Source organism: Lepidochelys kempii, chromosome 1, assembly GCF_965140265.1.
Source record: "Lepidochelys kempii isolate rLepKem1 chromosome 1, rLepKem1.hap2, whole genome shotgun sequence".
Classification (NCBI taxonomy): domain Eukaryota; kingdom Metazoa; phylum Chordata; order Testudines; family Cheloniidae; genus Lepidochelys; species Lepidochelys kempii.
The window spans coordinates 122,684,593-122,700,709 of record NC_133256.1 but is presented as its reverse complement, the minus strand read 5'-3'; the positions used below and the strand labels follow the sequence as shown (position 1 = coordinate 122,700,709).

Sequence of the window (16,117 nt, the reverse complement as noted above, 5' to 3'; positions counted from 1 at the left end):
TCAGCAGGTATGGTCAGCTGGCTATAGAGCAGGAATCAGCACTGCCAAGAAGTTGCCTTTAGCGACAATGGTTCCTAGCATGAACATTGAAACAGGTGCCTTTTGATTAAACTTACATTAGTAGGTGGCAAGTAGACCAAGGAGAGATCAAATTTCTACAAGTCTCTTTGATTTTCCATTTACTCGTCTGTATCATAATCACATTTCAACATAACTTTTCATGCGGAAAGTCTGTCCTGAACAATGTATTCCCACTTTACAAAAATCCTTCCCTAAGGAGTTAAAAATGTTTAGATGTAATAACAAAGGCTTATGCCTGTGGGTAGACTTGATACCGCGTCAAATTAAGCTCATATTTCTAACCTGGTAATACTGCTATATTGTCAACATTTCACATTAATACAGAAACAGAAAATTCACTACCAAGTTTCACTGCTCAGCTAATGTGATTGGCAATGACAAGACACTGAATTGTTGGCAACCCTAATAGCAAACTCAAATACTTGTGGCCTCCCAACCAGAAGATGAATCCCCAACCCAGCCAGCACTTGCCTCATGATCCGCACTACAGCCAGTAGAAACTCACTCCATCTAGCGCCCTTTTCCCCAAATCAGCCACCATTTTCTCCTGTGACCACAAGGGATTGAGAGACTGGATCATAAGAAGTTGCACCAGGTTTTGGGGTCTCAAGTGGGGAAAAGTTTGAAAACACCTTTTCTAGGGACTATTGCACTGAATAATTGTTAAGGTATATTAAATAATTTAAAATCAGCCTTGAAAGTCTGATTTCTCTTATAAAACTACTAGAAGTGTACTGAAATGCTTCTTAAAAATAAATTTAAAAGTGCATTATATAGCCCAAGCTAAAACAGAATATATGGATAGACTTCCATTATAAATACATTGTAAGACAGCTTATTTGAAAGTCATTTCCTCTCACTTACCTGACAGGTCATGAGCTAAGGGAGCTGATGACATCAACAACATCTAATATGGGTAAGAACTGCAGGACATTGCCCTGTGTTTGGTATTTCATGTAAGTGCTAGCTCTTACAAGATGTACTGTATGTAACATTTTCTGTATACTTCATCTGTACATTCCTAATAAGATATCTGTCATGTCTGTTTTGTTCAGAGCTGCTGTAGCCTGTACCCAGGAGGCACACACCATGCTCTCTGAAATTTCTGAATTTTCATTAATGTAAGCAATGAGTACAAGGAGTAATGGTCTCAAGTTGCAGTTGGGGAGATTTAAGTTGGATACTAGGAAAAACTTTTTCACTAGGAGGGTAGTGAAACACCGGAATGCGTTACCTAGGGAGGTGGTGGAATCTCCTTCCTTAGAAGTTTTTAAGGTCAGGCTTGACAAAGCCCTGGCTGGGATGATTTAATTGGGGATCGGTCCTGCTTTGAGCAGGGGGTTGGACTAGATGACCTCCTGAAGTCCCTTCCAACCCTGATATTCTATGATTCTAAAGTTACTTATTTTACACTTAAAGCGTATAGTTTATTTTATGTATAAGAACATTAATTTTAACTTTCTAGAACAAAGCTCTGATAATTTCCCCAAGAAATGCAGAAATGAGGCTACAGTCTATTACCCATACATTAAGTTGACGGACTGAATCAAAGGCTACCAAGGGAAGTTAGTCACCCTTTGTAACTGGAGTTCTTAGAGAAATATGTTCCCTATCTGCATTCCACTTTGAGTGTATTCCACTCTGGATATGCATGCACCTGAGACTGGATAATTCTTGCAAGTCGTGTCTGTTGGCTTGCACCTGCACCCTCAAACTCCTCATGGTTTGTACTGAGGGTCTAAGGGATAATGCAGACCAAATGCTTCTCCAGTTCCTTCTCTAACTACAAATCAGACATAGAATCATAGAATATCAGGGTTGGAAGGGACCCCAGAAGGTCATCTAGTCCAACCCCCTGCTCGAAGCAGGACCAATTCCCAGTTAAATCATCCCAGCCAGGGCTTTGTCAAGCCTGACCTTAAAAACCTCTAAGGAAGGAGATTCTACCACCTCCCTAGGTAACACATTCCAGTGTTTCACCACCCTCTTAGTGAAAAAGTTTTTCCTAATATCCAATCTAAACCTCCCCCACTGCAACTTGAGCATGATCTGAAGCGGACAGGAAGGAGGGTGGGTAATGGAATACAGATAGCAAACACACATATCAAAGAACAGGTCCCCCAGGTGGGGGTTCGCCACTGAATGAAGATGCTAAATCATGTAACTCCCACTTGTGATTGCCAGCAAAGTACCTGTTAGGCCAGAGGTGGGCAAACTGCAGCCCCTGGGCCACATCTGGCCCATGGGACCTTCCTGCCTGGCCCCTGAGCTGGGAGGCTAGCCCCTCCCCGCAGCCTCAGCTCATTGCACTGCCGGTGCAATGCTCTGGGCGGCGGGGCTGCGAGCTCTTGCTAGGCAGTGCAGCTACAGAGCCGTGGCCTGACCCGGTGCTCTGTGCTGCACGGTGGCGCGGCTGCCTCCAGCCGGGCGGCGCGGCTGCCTCTCCTGGTGCTCTGGGCGGCGCAGTTATAGTGCCACCAGCCACCGGCGCTCCAGGCAGCGTGGTGAGGGGCCAGGGAGCAGGGGAGTTGGATAGAGGGCAGGGGAGTTCGGGGTAGTGGTCAGGGGATGGGGGTGTGGATAGGGGTTGAGTGATCTGCAGGTAGGGAGCAGGGGGGTTGAATGGGGGAAGGGGTCCCAGGGGAGCAGTCAGGAAGGAGAGGTGGGTTGGATGGGGTGGGGTGGGGCAGTCAGGGACAGGGGTTCTTGGGCTAGTCAGGGGACAGGGAGAAGGGGTGGTTGGATGGGGCAGGGATCCCGGGGAGATAGTCAGGGATGAGAGGAGGGGTTGGATGGGGTGGCAGGGGGCAGTGGTCCTGGGGAGCTGTCAGGTGACAGGGAAGGAGTTGGATAGGGCAGGAGTCCTGGGGGGGGCCGTCAGGGGGCGAGAAGCAGGGGAGGTCGGATAGGGGTCGGGGACCGGGCCATGCCTGACTATTTGGGGAGGCACAGCCTCCCCTAACCAGCCCTCCATACAATTTTGGAAACCCTATGTGGCCCTCAGGCCAAAAAGTTTGCCCGTTCCTGTGTTAGGCTGTATGCCAGCAAACTCTGGGTGCCTGGAAAGTACACTGCCGAAAGGGTGGTCTGGTTTGTGATACACCAGTTCCATAAGTTGACTGCTTCTACGCAGGGAAATGGATCTCTTCTCTCCCTGCTTATTTATGTAGAATATGGTTATTGTATATTGTCTGATATGAGGATAGGAGATTGGATGAATAGTAAGACTGCTTTGCTGGCTTCTTGGACTGCTCTGAATTCCAGAAGATTTATGCACATTCTGGTTTCCCAGGATGGCCAGGTGCCCTGTGCTGTGTGGCCATCCATGTGAACTCTCCAGCCTCACAGAGTTGTTTACAGTTATTGCCTTTGTGAGTGTGGGGGATAGGAAAGGAACACCCTTGTGGTGTTGCACTCTATATGATTTTATAAAAATATGCTAATGAGTGTGAATATAATGTAACCGGAATATGCTTCATGCAAAAGGTCTCTTTAAGGTATCATTACAAAGCTTATAATCTACTGAGTGTGGTCATCCTGTTTGTATAAATGTATCACTCTTGTATTGGAAACTAGAAATATGAAGTATAACTCTGAGGTCCTATTGTAGTTATGCAAAGTGTGAGTCATTAATGGTGGTTTGGAATCTTAGTGGCTTCCATTAACCAGGACAGTTGACTGTACCTGGCTTTATTTCACTTGTGAGTCTTCCTGTATACCTGTGGGCTGGCAAGTGGGGAATGAAATCTTACAGTGACATGTGATCATGTCACCTGAACTGGAATCCATCTTTAACCTGATGCTTTTCCATTGAGAAGGAGGGGTGGGAACCCAGAGGGACAAAGGATTCCCACCTTATGCAAAAGATATATAAGTGGGTGGAACAGAACAAATGGGGTGGCCATCATGAGAAATCCCCTAGCTACCACCTGAGCTGGAACAAGGGCTGTACTAGGGGAAGGTGTCCAGGAAGGTGTCCAGTCTGTGAAAGAAACTTATTGAAACATCTCTGAGGGTGAGATTTTATCTGTATTCAGTTTTATTACTGTACTAGGCTTAGACTTGCATGGTTTATTTTATTTTGCTTGGTAATTCACTTTGTTCTGTCTGTTACTACTTGAAACCACTTAAATCCTACTTTCTGTATTTAATAAAATCACTCTGGGTTAATAAATAAGTAAAAAGTATGAATTAATACTTGGGGGGGAACAGCTGTGCATATCTCTCTATTAGTCTTATAGAGGGTGGATAATTTATGAGTTTACCCTGTATAAGCTTTATACAGAGTAAAACGGATTTATTCGGGAGTTGGGCATCTGAGTGTTAAAGACAGGTATACTTCTGTAAGCTGCTTTAAGTTTAAGCCTACAGCTGTTAGGGGACGTAGTTCAGACATGGTTCTGGGTTTGCAGCAGGCTAGCAGGTCTGGCTGAAACCAGGCTGGGCATTGAAGTCCCAAGCTGGGAGAGCAGGGAAAGCAGGGGCAGAAGTAGCTGGCAGCCCCAAAGGGGGTTTCTGAGATCCAACCCTCTCATACTTATCCGAGATCTTTTCACCAAATCAATGAGGCCCTCTCCTTGATGAGAGCAATTGATATGCTGTTCATGCTGCGTGCACGTGGTGTATGTACACTGTTCAAAGCCAAGCCTAGAGGCAACAGAGGTGGAGTCTGGTGATTGATGTCATGTAAATACATGACATGTGCCCAAGGAGAGTAAGGCAAATCTTAACTGATTTGCAAAGGTTGAGTGTAACCTGATTTATCAGGTAGCTCACAGTGTGAAATCTGTCCACAGGGAGATAAGCCCTCACTGAATCTAAGATTACTCCTATAAATTCTACAGTCTTTGTCAGACTTTAGACAAGTAGATTTTTCTATGTTCGCACAGATTCCCAGGGATGGAGCAACTGAAGCTGATGTCAAGACTTCTAGGTATGTCCCAGACCCTCACCAAAGGCTCTTAAAGTAAGCAGTCGTGGGATAAGAGGGAAGGTGCTCTCAAGGATGAACAACTGGTTAAAAGGTAGGAAACAAAGGATGGGAGAGTTTTCAGAATGTATAGAGGAAAAGAGTGGTGGCCCCCAGGACTGGGACCAGTGCTGTTCAACATATTCATAAATTATCTGGAAAAAGGGGTATACAGTGAGGTGGGAAAATTTGCCGGCAGTGCAAAATTACTCAAAGTTAAGTCCAAAGCAGACTGTGAAGAGTCACAAAGGAATCTCACAACACTGGGTGACTTGGCAACAAAATGGCAGATGAAATTCAATGTTGATAAATGCAAAGTAGTGCACGTTAGAAAACAATCTCAACTATACATACAAAATGATGGGGTCTAAAATTAGCTCTTACCACTCAAAGAGATCTTGGAGTCATTTTGGATAGTTCTCTGAAAACGTGTGCTTATTGCAGAGGTGGGCAAACTCGGGCCTGTGGGACCATCCTGCCCGGCCCCTAAGCTCCTGGCAGAGGAGGCTAGCCCCCGGCCCCTCCCCCACCGTCCCCTCAGCGCCACGCGACACCAGTGCTCTGGCAGGTGTGACTGGCTCTGACCAGGCTGCGTGCTCCTGCCACTTTGAGCTGAATGGTGGGGGGGTTGGGCGGGGAGGGCAGTCAGGGGACAGGGAACGGGGGGGTTGGGGCAGGGAGGTCTTAGATAGGAGGTGGGGTCCTAGTGGGGCAGTTAGGGGACAAGGAGCAGTGGGAGGGTGTTGGATGGGTCAGAGTTTCTGAGGGGGGCAGGGTCCAGGCTCTCCATACAGTTTCATAACCCCAATGTGGCCCTCGGGCCAAAAAGTTTGCCCACTCCTAACTTAATGTGTAGGCACAGTCAAAAAAGCTAACAATGTTAGGAACCATTAGGAAGGGGATAGATAAGACAGAAAATATCAATGCTTCTATATAAATCTACGGTACACCCACATCTTGAATGCTGTGTGCAGATCGGGTTGCCCCATCTCAAACAATACATATTGGAATTGGAAAAGGTACAGAGAAGGGCAACTAAAATTATTAGGGGTATGGAATAGCTTCCGTAGGAGGAGAGATTAAAAAGACGGACTTTTCAGCTTGGAAAAGAGACTGCTAAGGAAGGATATGATTGAGGTCTATAAAATCATGACTGATGTGGAGAAAGTAAATAAGGAAGTGTTATTTACTCTCTTATAACACAAGAACTAGGGGTCACACAATGAAATAGGCAGCAGGTTTAAATAAACAAAAGGAAGTATTTTTTCTGCACAACGCATAGTCAACCTATGGAACTCCTTGCCAAAGGATGTTTTGCAGGCCAAAAAGTATAATTGGGTTAAAAAAAAAAAACTAGATAAATTCATGGAAGATAGATTCATCAGTGGCTATTAGCCAGAATGGGCAGGGATGCAATACTATGCTCTGAGTGTTTACCAGAAGCTGGGAGTGGACGATGGGATGAATCACTCAATGAGTGTCTGTTCTGTTCATTCCCTCTGAAGCACCTGGCATTGGCCACTGTCGGAAAACTGGATACTGGGCTAGATGGACCATTGGTTTGACCCGGTATGGCCATACTTAGGTTCTTATGTATATTCTTATGAGGTGGGGCTCAGAGTCTACCTAAGCAAGGATTGCAGAACCGCCCTTCCAAAGGTTGCCTCCACTCTAATGTGCAGTAATGGCATAGTGGCTCATGAATGCATGTATAGATGACCGCGTAGCAGCCCTGCAAATGTCCAATATGGAAACATCACTGAGGAATGCTATTTACAGTGCTTGCATTCTAACTGAATGAGCTTGCACCCGCTGAGGGTGTGTAGCGGATGCTATTTCATATGCAGTCTTGTTACAGGATGTTATCCAGCTAGATAGATAGTCTGAAGACAGCTTGACCCTTCATAAGATCTGCATATGACACAAAGAGGTGAGGCGAAACACGAAAATGGTTTAGTCCTGACCAGATAGAAAGCGAGACATCGCTTGACATGTAATGTAGCGAGATGCTGCTCCTCCAGAGATGAACGTGGTTTAGAAAAGAATACAGGTAAATATACATATTTCTCAAATGAAACTGAGAAACCACTTTAAACAGAAATTTTGGATGTGGTCGTAAAGTCACCTTGTCTTTGGGAAATTCTGTATAAGGAGGCCCTCCCATCAGAGCTTACAACTCACACACTCTCCTTGCAGATGTTATCACTACCAGGAACAAAAGCTCTCTGACACAAACACAGAAAGGGACAATCATAGAATAACAGAGTTGGAAGGGACCTCTGGAGGCCATCTAGTCCAACCCCCTGCCCAGAGCAAGACCATTCCCAACTAAGTCATCCCAGCCAGGGCTTTGTCAAGCCTGACCTTAAAAACTTCTAAGGAAGGGGATTCCACCACCTCCCTAGGTAACGCATTCCAGTGTTTCACCACCCTCCTAGTGAAAAAGTTTTTCCTAATATCCAACCTAAACCTCCCCCACTGCAACTTGAGACCATTACTCCTTGTCCTGTCATCTGCTATCACTGAGAATAGTCTAGATCCATCGTCTTTGGATCCACCTTTCAGGTAATTAAAAGCAGCTATCAAATCCCCCCTCATTCTTCTCTTCCGTAGACTAAACAATCCCAGTTCCCTCAGCCTCTCCTCATAACTCATGTGTTCCAGTCCCCTAATCATTTTTGTTGCCCTTCGCTGGACTCTCTCCAATTTCTCCAAATCCTTCTTGTAGTGTGGGGCCCAAAACTGGACACAGTACTCCAGATGAGGCCTCACCAATGTCGAATAGAGGGGAACGATCACGTCCCTCGATCTGCTGGCAATGCCCCTACCTATACACCCCAAAATGCCATTGGCCTTCTTGGCAACAAGGGCACACTGTTGACTCATATCCCGCTTCTTGTCCACTGTCACCCCTAGGGTCCTTCTCTGTAGAACTGCTGCCTAGCCATTCGGTCCCTAGTCTGTAGCGGTGCATTGGATTCTTCCGTCCTAAGTGCAGGACTCTGCACTTGTCCTTGTTGAAGATCATCAGATTTCTTTTGGCCCAATCCTCCAATTTGTCTAGGTCCCTCTGTATCCTATCCCTACCCTCCAGCATATCTACCACTCCTCCCAGTTTAGTGTCATCCGCAAACTTGCTGAGGGTGCAATCCACACCATCCTCCAGATCATTAATGAAGATATTGAACAAAACCGGCCCCAGGACCGACCCTTGGGGCACTCCGCTAGATACCGGCTGCCAACTAGACATGGAGCCATTGATCACTACCCGTTGAGCCCGACAATCTAGCCAACTTTCTACCCACCTTGTAGTGCATCCATCCAGCCCATACTTCTTTAACTTGCTGACAAGAATACTGTGGGAGACCGTGTCAAAAGCTTTGCTAAAGTCGAGCAATAACATGTCTAGTGCTTTCCCTTCGTCCACAGAACCAGTTATCTCATCATAGAAGGCAATTAGATTAGTCAGGCATGACTTTCCCTTGATGAATCCATGCAGACTGTTCCTGATCACTTTCCTCTCGTCTAAGTGCTTCAGAATTGATTCCTTGAGGACATGCTCCATGATTTTTCCGGGGACTGAGGTGAGGCTGACGGGCCTGTAGTTCCCAGGATCATCCTTCTTCCCTTTTTTAAAGATGGGCACTACATTAGCCTTTTTCCAATCTTCCGGGACTTCCCCCGATCGCCATGAGTTTTCAAAGATAATGGCCAATGGCTCTGCAATCACATCCGCCAATTCCTTTAGCACTCTCAGATGCAACACATCCGGCCCCATGGACTTGTGCGCGTCCAGTTCTTCTAAATAGTCCTGAACCACTTCTTCCTTCACAGAGGCCTGGCCACCTCCTCCCCATGCTGTGCTGCCCAGTGCAGTAGTCTGGGAGCTGACCTTGTTCGGGAAGACAGAGGCAAAAAAGAATTGAGTACATTAACTTTTTCCACATCCTCTGTCACTAGGTTGTCTCCCTCATTTAGTAAGGGGCCCACACTTTCCTTGGCTTTCTTCTTATTGCCAACATACCTGAAGAAACCCTTCTTGTTACCGTTAACATCATCTCTTGCTAGCTGCAACTCCAGGTGTGATTTAGCCTTCCTGATTCCATTCCTACATGCCCGAGCAATATTTATATACTCATCCCTGGTCATTTGTCCAATCTTCCACTTCTTGTGAGCCTCTTTTTTGTGTTTAAGATCAGCAAGGATTTCACTGTTAAGCCAAGCTGGTCGCCTGCCATATTTACTATTCTTTCTACACATCGGGATGGTTTGTCCCTGTAACCTCAATAAGGATTCTTTAAAATACAGCCAGCTCTCCTGGACTCCTTTCCCCCTCATGTTATTCTCCCAGGGGATCTTGCCCATCAGTTCCCTGAGGGAGTCAAAGTCTGCTTTTCTGAAGTCCAGGGTCCATATTCTGCTGCTTTCCTTTCTTCCTTGTGTCAGGATCCTGAACTCGACCATCTCATAGTCACTGCCTCCCAGGTTCCGTCCACTTTTGCTTCCCCTACTAATTCTTCCCGGTTTGTGAGCAGCAGGTCAAGAAGAGCTCCGCCCCTAGTTGGTTCCTCTAGCACGTGCACCAGGAAATTGTCCCCTACAGTTTCCAAAAACTTCCTGGATTGTCTGTGCACCGCTGTATTGCTGTCCCAGCAGATATCAGGATGATTGAAGTCGCCCATGAGAACCAGGGCGTGCGATCTAGTAGCTTCTGCGACTTGCCGGAAGAAAGCCTCGTTCACCTCATCCCCCTGGTCTGGTGGTCTATAGCAGACTCCCACCATGACATCGCCCTTGTTGCTCAGGCTTCTAAACTTAATCCAGAGACTCTCAGGTTTTTCTGCAGTTTCATACTTGAGCTCTGAGCAGTTATACTGCTCCCTTACATACAGTGCAACTCCCCCACCTTTTCTGGCCTCCCTCTCCTTCCTGAACAGTTTATACCCATCCATGACAGTACTCCAGTCATGCGAGTTATCCCACCAAGTCTCCATTATTCCAATCACATCATAATTCCCTGACTTTGCCAGGACCTCCAGTTCTCCCTGCTTGTTTCCCAGGCTTTGTGCATTTGTATATAGGCACTTGAGATAACCCGCTGATCGCCCCTTGTTCTCACTATGAGGCAGGAGCCCTCCCCTCTCACACGCTCCTGCTTGTGCTTCCTTCCGGTGTCCCGCTTCCCCACTTCCCTCAGGGCTTTGGTCTCCTTCCCCCGGTGAACCTAGTTTAAAGCCCTCCTCACTAGGTTAGCCAGCCTGCTCGCGAAGATGCTCTTCCCTCTCTTCGTTAAGTGGAGCCTGTCTCTGCCTAGCACTGCTCCTTCTTGGAACACCATCCCGTGGTCGAAGAATCCAAAGCCTTCTCTCCGACACCACCTGCATAGCCATTCATTGACTTCCACGATTCGACAATTCCTACCCCGGTCTTTTCCTTCCACAGGGAGGGTGGACGAGAACACCACTTGTGCCTCATACTCCTTTATCCTCCTTCCCAGAGCCACGTAGCCTGCAGTGATCCGCTCAAGGTCATTCTTGGCAGTATCATTGGTACCCACGTGGAAAAGCAGGAAGGGGTAGCGGTCCGAGGGCTTGATGAGTCTCAGCAGACTCTCCGTCACATTGCGAATCTTAGCCCCTGGCAAGCAGCAGACTTCTCTGTTTTCCCGGTCAGGGCAGCAGATAGATGACTCAGTCCCCCTGAAGAGAGACTCCCCGACCACCATCACCCGCCTCCTTCTCTTGGGAGTGGTGGTTGTGGAACCCCCAACCTTAGGACAGTGCATTTCATGCCTTTCAACTGGTGAAGTCTCCTTCTGCTCCCTTCCCCCAGATGTATCATCTGGGCCACTCCTCGCAATGGTACCTGTGGAGAGAACATGAAATCGGTTACTTACCTGTATCCGCGTTGCTGGTACATGGACATTCCCCCTTCTTCTGGAGGTCACATGTTGCCAGATTTCTTTACCGTCCTCCTGTCCCCGCTGCGCAGCCTGCTCTGAATCTTCAGAACCTTGTGCCTGTAGAAGCATATCCTGACGTCTGTCCAGGAAATCTTCAGTTTCTCTTATGCAACGCAGGGTCGATACCTGTTGCTCCAGACCTTGAACCTTCTCTTTCAGTATGGAGACCATCTTGCACTTTGTACACACAAAGTCGCTTCTGTCCTCTGTCCCCTGACAAGATGCTAGGGGCTTGAACAGAGATCCCATCGGTATCCCATTAAGATTCCACAGATGAACCGGCTCTTGGACCAGAGAATGTATACGAAGGAGCTCTTAAGAATCTTGCTACAATGAGATTGGAGAAGACTGATCTTCCCTGAATAGGGGGGATGAAATGCCAATATCGCTGCCCGAAGCACTTTCAATGAACTAAATGCAATTCCAGACAACTGAAGGTGCAGAAGGTACTCCAAGGTGTCCTGGATGGAAACCAGCATTGGTTGATTTCTGCGGGTGAGTGACCGCATGGAAAACAGTTTAAATTTTGCCAAATAGGCCATCCTGTAGAGGGCTTCTTACTGTTGAACAGAACCTGCTGAACATGTTCCAAACTCCGTTCTTCCTTCTCATTCTGCGATGCAGCAGCCACACAGAGATGCAGGGAACTGAGCACAGAGCACAAGGTAAGTGAATAGGTTGGGATGGAGAGGAAGAGGGATTGGAGGCTGAACTGATAGCACAAGAAGACTGGAAAACCAGCGCTACCTCAGCAATGAGGATACAATCTGCCTTCAGCTTGAGGATGAACTATGGGATGATTAGGTAAAAAGCACAGAAGAGAGCTGCTTGCAAGCTGAGATACAAGACATTGGACAGGGAGCCTGGTCTGAGGCCCCCTTGAGAGCAGAACAGGTGACATTTCCTGTTGTCCCTCATAGCAAACAGGTCGATCACTGAACGCTCCAGGTTGCAAAGATAGTGTGGAGGATACTGTCTTCAGAGACTACTGGTGACTCAGCCCAAAAAAAAAAAATCCTGCAGAGATGGTCCGTGAGATGATTCTGGACCCTGGGCCAAGTGGTCACCCATCGGAGTGATACTCTCCTCAATTAAAAACTGCCTCAACCTGATTGCCTCATGGCAGAGCACTTTGGAGTGTGCTTCTCCTTGCTTATTCACATAACACATTGCAGTGGTATTGTTGGTAAATATCAACCACTGCACCCCTAATATGGGCCTGAAAAGCGTGACATGCATTGTAAATGGCCTGATGTTCCAGCACATTGATATGCAGAGAGGACTCCTGCTCCGACTACAGACCTTGTACTTTCAGCGTCCCCAGATGTGCTCCCCTGCCCAACAGTCCTGGTTGGTAAGGGCCAGACAAAAAGAATGCCCTGACAAACAAACATTCTCAAGAAGTGTCCACTCTGTAAGGAATCCAGGACCAGTGAAGGAAGACGGCTAAATCTGTCCAAGGAGTGAAGAGTGACAGTAAACTGTCCTAAGCCACATTTGGAAGGGACAAAGATGCAGCTTTGTGAACTGGACCACCTGCATGCAAGCAGACATGCAGTTCAAAAGCCCCAGGCACATCCAAACTGTCATGGAAGGCTGAAATTGCAGACTGAGGTAGAGGTGGCAAATGCCTGAAAATTGTCGGTCAGCAGAAGTGCTCTCGAATTGGTAGAGTCTATTTGGGCCCCAATGAACTCCATTTTCTGAGTGAGCAAAGCAAAGTTGACTTCCCATTGTTTAGGATGAGACCAGAGGGTTGAACAAGCACAGGGTGGAGCGGATATAAGAAATGGAGTTCCTATCTGGATCTGCCCCTCAGTAACCAGTCATCTAGATACAGGAAGATGTAGATCCCTTTCTTCTTGAGATATGCCATGACGATGGCCATTTGGTAAAGCCAAAGGGAAGCAGGGTACACTGGAAATGGCTCTCCACTATGACAAATCAAAGGAATTTTCTGTGGGTTGGCAAAATTGCCATATGGAAGTAGGCGTCCTGAAGGTCCAGGACAGCAAACTAATTGTTCTGAGACAACGGGGGAAGGATAGTCAATGGAGTAGCCATTCAGAGCCTCAGGTATCTGATATATTTGTTGAGGCCACAAATGTCGAGAATAGGTCTTACTCCTACCTTGAATTTGGTACCAGAAAGTACCAGGAACAGAAACCCTGACACCGGTGATCTGATGGAATTTCATCCACCACTCCCAATACGAGCAGAGCATGAACCTGCTCAAGGAGCAGTATCTTGAGAGGGGTCCCTGAATAGGGACGGGGAAGGAGGAGTAGAAAGGAACTGGATAGCACAGCCTGATCCAATGGTGCTTAGGATCCAACTGTTGGTGGTGATCAAACCCCAAACATTGTGAAAGCAGGCTAGCCTGGCCTCACATGGAAGGGATCGGGGGGGGGAGGGGGAGGAAAGGAGTGACAACTGGAACACTGCTCGGTTTCAGAATAACAGCCGTGTTAGTCTGTATTCGCAAAAAGAAAAGGAGGACTTGTGGCATCTTAGAAACTAACCAATTTATTTGAGCATAAGCTTTGCATCCAATGAATGTATGCATTCATTGGATGCATCCGATGAAGTGAGCTGTAGCTCACGAAAGCTTATGCTCAAATAAATTGGTTAGTCTCTAAGGTGCCACAAGTACTCCTTTTCATTCACCAGAGTTATTGCCAAGGAATTTGGGGCTTGATGAGACTAAAAACCCACAAATTCGTGCCTAGGAATGAAGTAGCTCTTTTCCACATGCTTAGCTACAGGCAGTAGCCAAGCCAGGTGCTCCAAAGGACCTTAGCAGGCTTAAAGAGCGTATCATGAATAAGGTGACTCTCCCAGGGGCAGATGGCTGCAGGATATCCACTAACCTGTGAGTGTTCTCCCACAGGAACTCTGCTTGAATACCCAGGGAAGTGGCCATGCACTGCAACAGGTCCTGGTGCACCTTGAAATCCTGCGGTACGGAAGGGGAGGAAGAGCCTGGCACCGTGGAATTGTCCAGGGATGAGAATGAGGCGGTTAAACTGTGCCAGAGCTGAATCCTGCTCCAAGGCTGACAGGACCAGGCAGGATGAATCTGGAGGCTCCTCAAGGGGAAGGTTCACCGGTACCAGAACCTGTGGCAGATCGATGGTCACTGCTACAGACCTGGCCAATGATCTCTGCTTCAAGCGGGATGAGGTGTGGGACCTATATATCCGAGCAGTGGCCCCTGGAGGCCACTGATATGAATATGGCAGTGGTAGCCAGTAGGTGCCGGAGCAGGGGCCCCTGTCCCAACCATGAGACAAGCGCCAGTCTAGCACTCCATGAACGCCCCTCGCTCAGGCCATGGAAAGAGAGAGGAATAAGATTCAACCTCAGACGCCAAGGAGACCTGGGGGATAGCTGTGGGGCCAGCCCTGATAGTGCAAGAAGCCAGTCCGACTTGTCCATAGCCCAGAATGACCAGGGGGCTGGCATCAATGGTGGAAACGATAGCGCCAGCAACGAGTATGCCTTTGTCGTTTCTGGTGCTGGAGCAATGTTGACCCTGAAGTCGTCATCAGTACTGAAGTAACTAATGGTGCCAAAGTGGAAAGTGGTGACTGTCGCTATGGCAACATTGGCATTTCCAGCCACAGGGGCTACCAAAGAAGTTCCAGGTGCTGAGGAGGTCCCTTGTGCCAAGTCCAGTGCCAGCCCCATTTCCACTGTGTATAGAAGGGAAATATCGGGGTGCAGCATCAGCAGATGGATAGGTTCAGCAGCCGGCTGAGCCAATGGGGCTATAAAGGGCACAGCCCTGTCAAAGTCCTGAACCAAGGGAGAGGTTGGGACAGAAAGATAGAGGAGGTCTGCTGCTGCCAGATACACCACCAGCATGGAAGCAGCCGGTGCTGGCATCGCCCTCATCGGTACTGAACTCAACGGATGCCCAGGGCTGGAACCGGACTCAACAATACGGGGTGGCTGGCCCCTGTGTGCAGTGCTGGGGAGTGGTTGACTTGTCCTGCTCCATCCTGCACACACCAGTATTCACCCCATGCTGATCCACATGCCTTCTGGAGGGGGGGCGGTGGGGAGACGAGTCCCCATAGGACCTGGATCGGCCTCCGTTGGTCTTATGTGACTTTTTCCTCAGTACACTTGATGGGGAACAATTCCTCCCTCTCTTTGGAAATGCGCCAGCTCCAGGGTGCAAAGCAGCAGCACTCTCCAAATCTGAGGGTGACCTGCAATCTGATGAGGCCTTGGTACCAAAACAGGCCACATGGCCTGTTAGAGCAGGTGCTGTTTCAGATGAAGATCCCACCTCTTTGTTCATGAAACACTCATCTGTAAATCAAACACCGCTCCTTGCGGTGTGCTTCACTTCACGTAGGCATAACAAGCACCGTGTGTGGGGATTGTTGTTGGGGATCATTCCCCCACACAACGGACAAGGTTTAAACCTTGGTGAGGGTATCAACCAGGGAACACTTAAACTAAGTCTAACTAACAATTTACTAGGGATACTAATGAACTATATACGAGAAAAGAAGTCACTGAATAGAGGATTGTAAGGTTGAAAACCTCAGAGCTCCGACTCCAGCCACGGGTGGTAAGAAGGACCTGAGGTGATAGAGGGGTCAGGGCAGCACCGCCTCATATAGGCAGGGGAGAGGCTAAAGCCAGGAGGTGTGAGTACCCTCCTTCCCTGTATGGGTACTGCTAGGTAAAATTCTCCAGCCCGTGCATGCTGGATGTGTGCAAACCTAAGTGGCTGCAGCTACTCAAAGAATTAACTCTTCAGTTCTTTGTGTAGTAATTGCCTGCCCACAACAAAAAAGATTAATAGTATATTTTATATATACATACATGTTACCCACCCCTGTATTTGTGTGGAAGTGATATCCAGGTGATGTATTCAGTTCATCATGCACTTTGATCACATCACTCCTCTCATTTATTCTAACATTCCAAACCCCAGAGCAGCTCAAGCAGGTGTCTCAAATTTGTTTTTAAAAAGTTGACCTGCCAAAGAACTGTTTCCTCCCACCAGGTGATATTTCCCATCAATGTTACGTCCTAACAAGGCCTAGGATGAGCAAGATTTAGTACAGAAAAAGAAAAAGAGGACT

The 16,117-nt window shown here is 47.7% G+C and overlaps 1 long non-coding RNA gene across 5 annotated transcripts in view; it reads left to right on the top strand.

Annotated features, from left to right (window-relative positions):
* Positions 1–16,117, top strand: part of LOC140914821 (uncharacterized) — a 26,110-nt gene extending 9,993 nt beyond the window's left edge. For 4 of the 5 annotated variants that reach the window (XR_012160003.1, XR_012160000.1, XR_012160002.1 and 1 more), the window contains 3 exons: positions 953–997; positions 4,971–5,105; positions 13,903–16,117. This is a non-coding gene — a long non-coding RNA (uncharacterized lncRNA). The remainder of the gene's footprint in view (positions 1–952; positions 998–4,970; positions 5,106–13,902) is intronic. The other variant, XR_012160001.1, reaches the window with a different exon arrangement.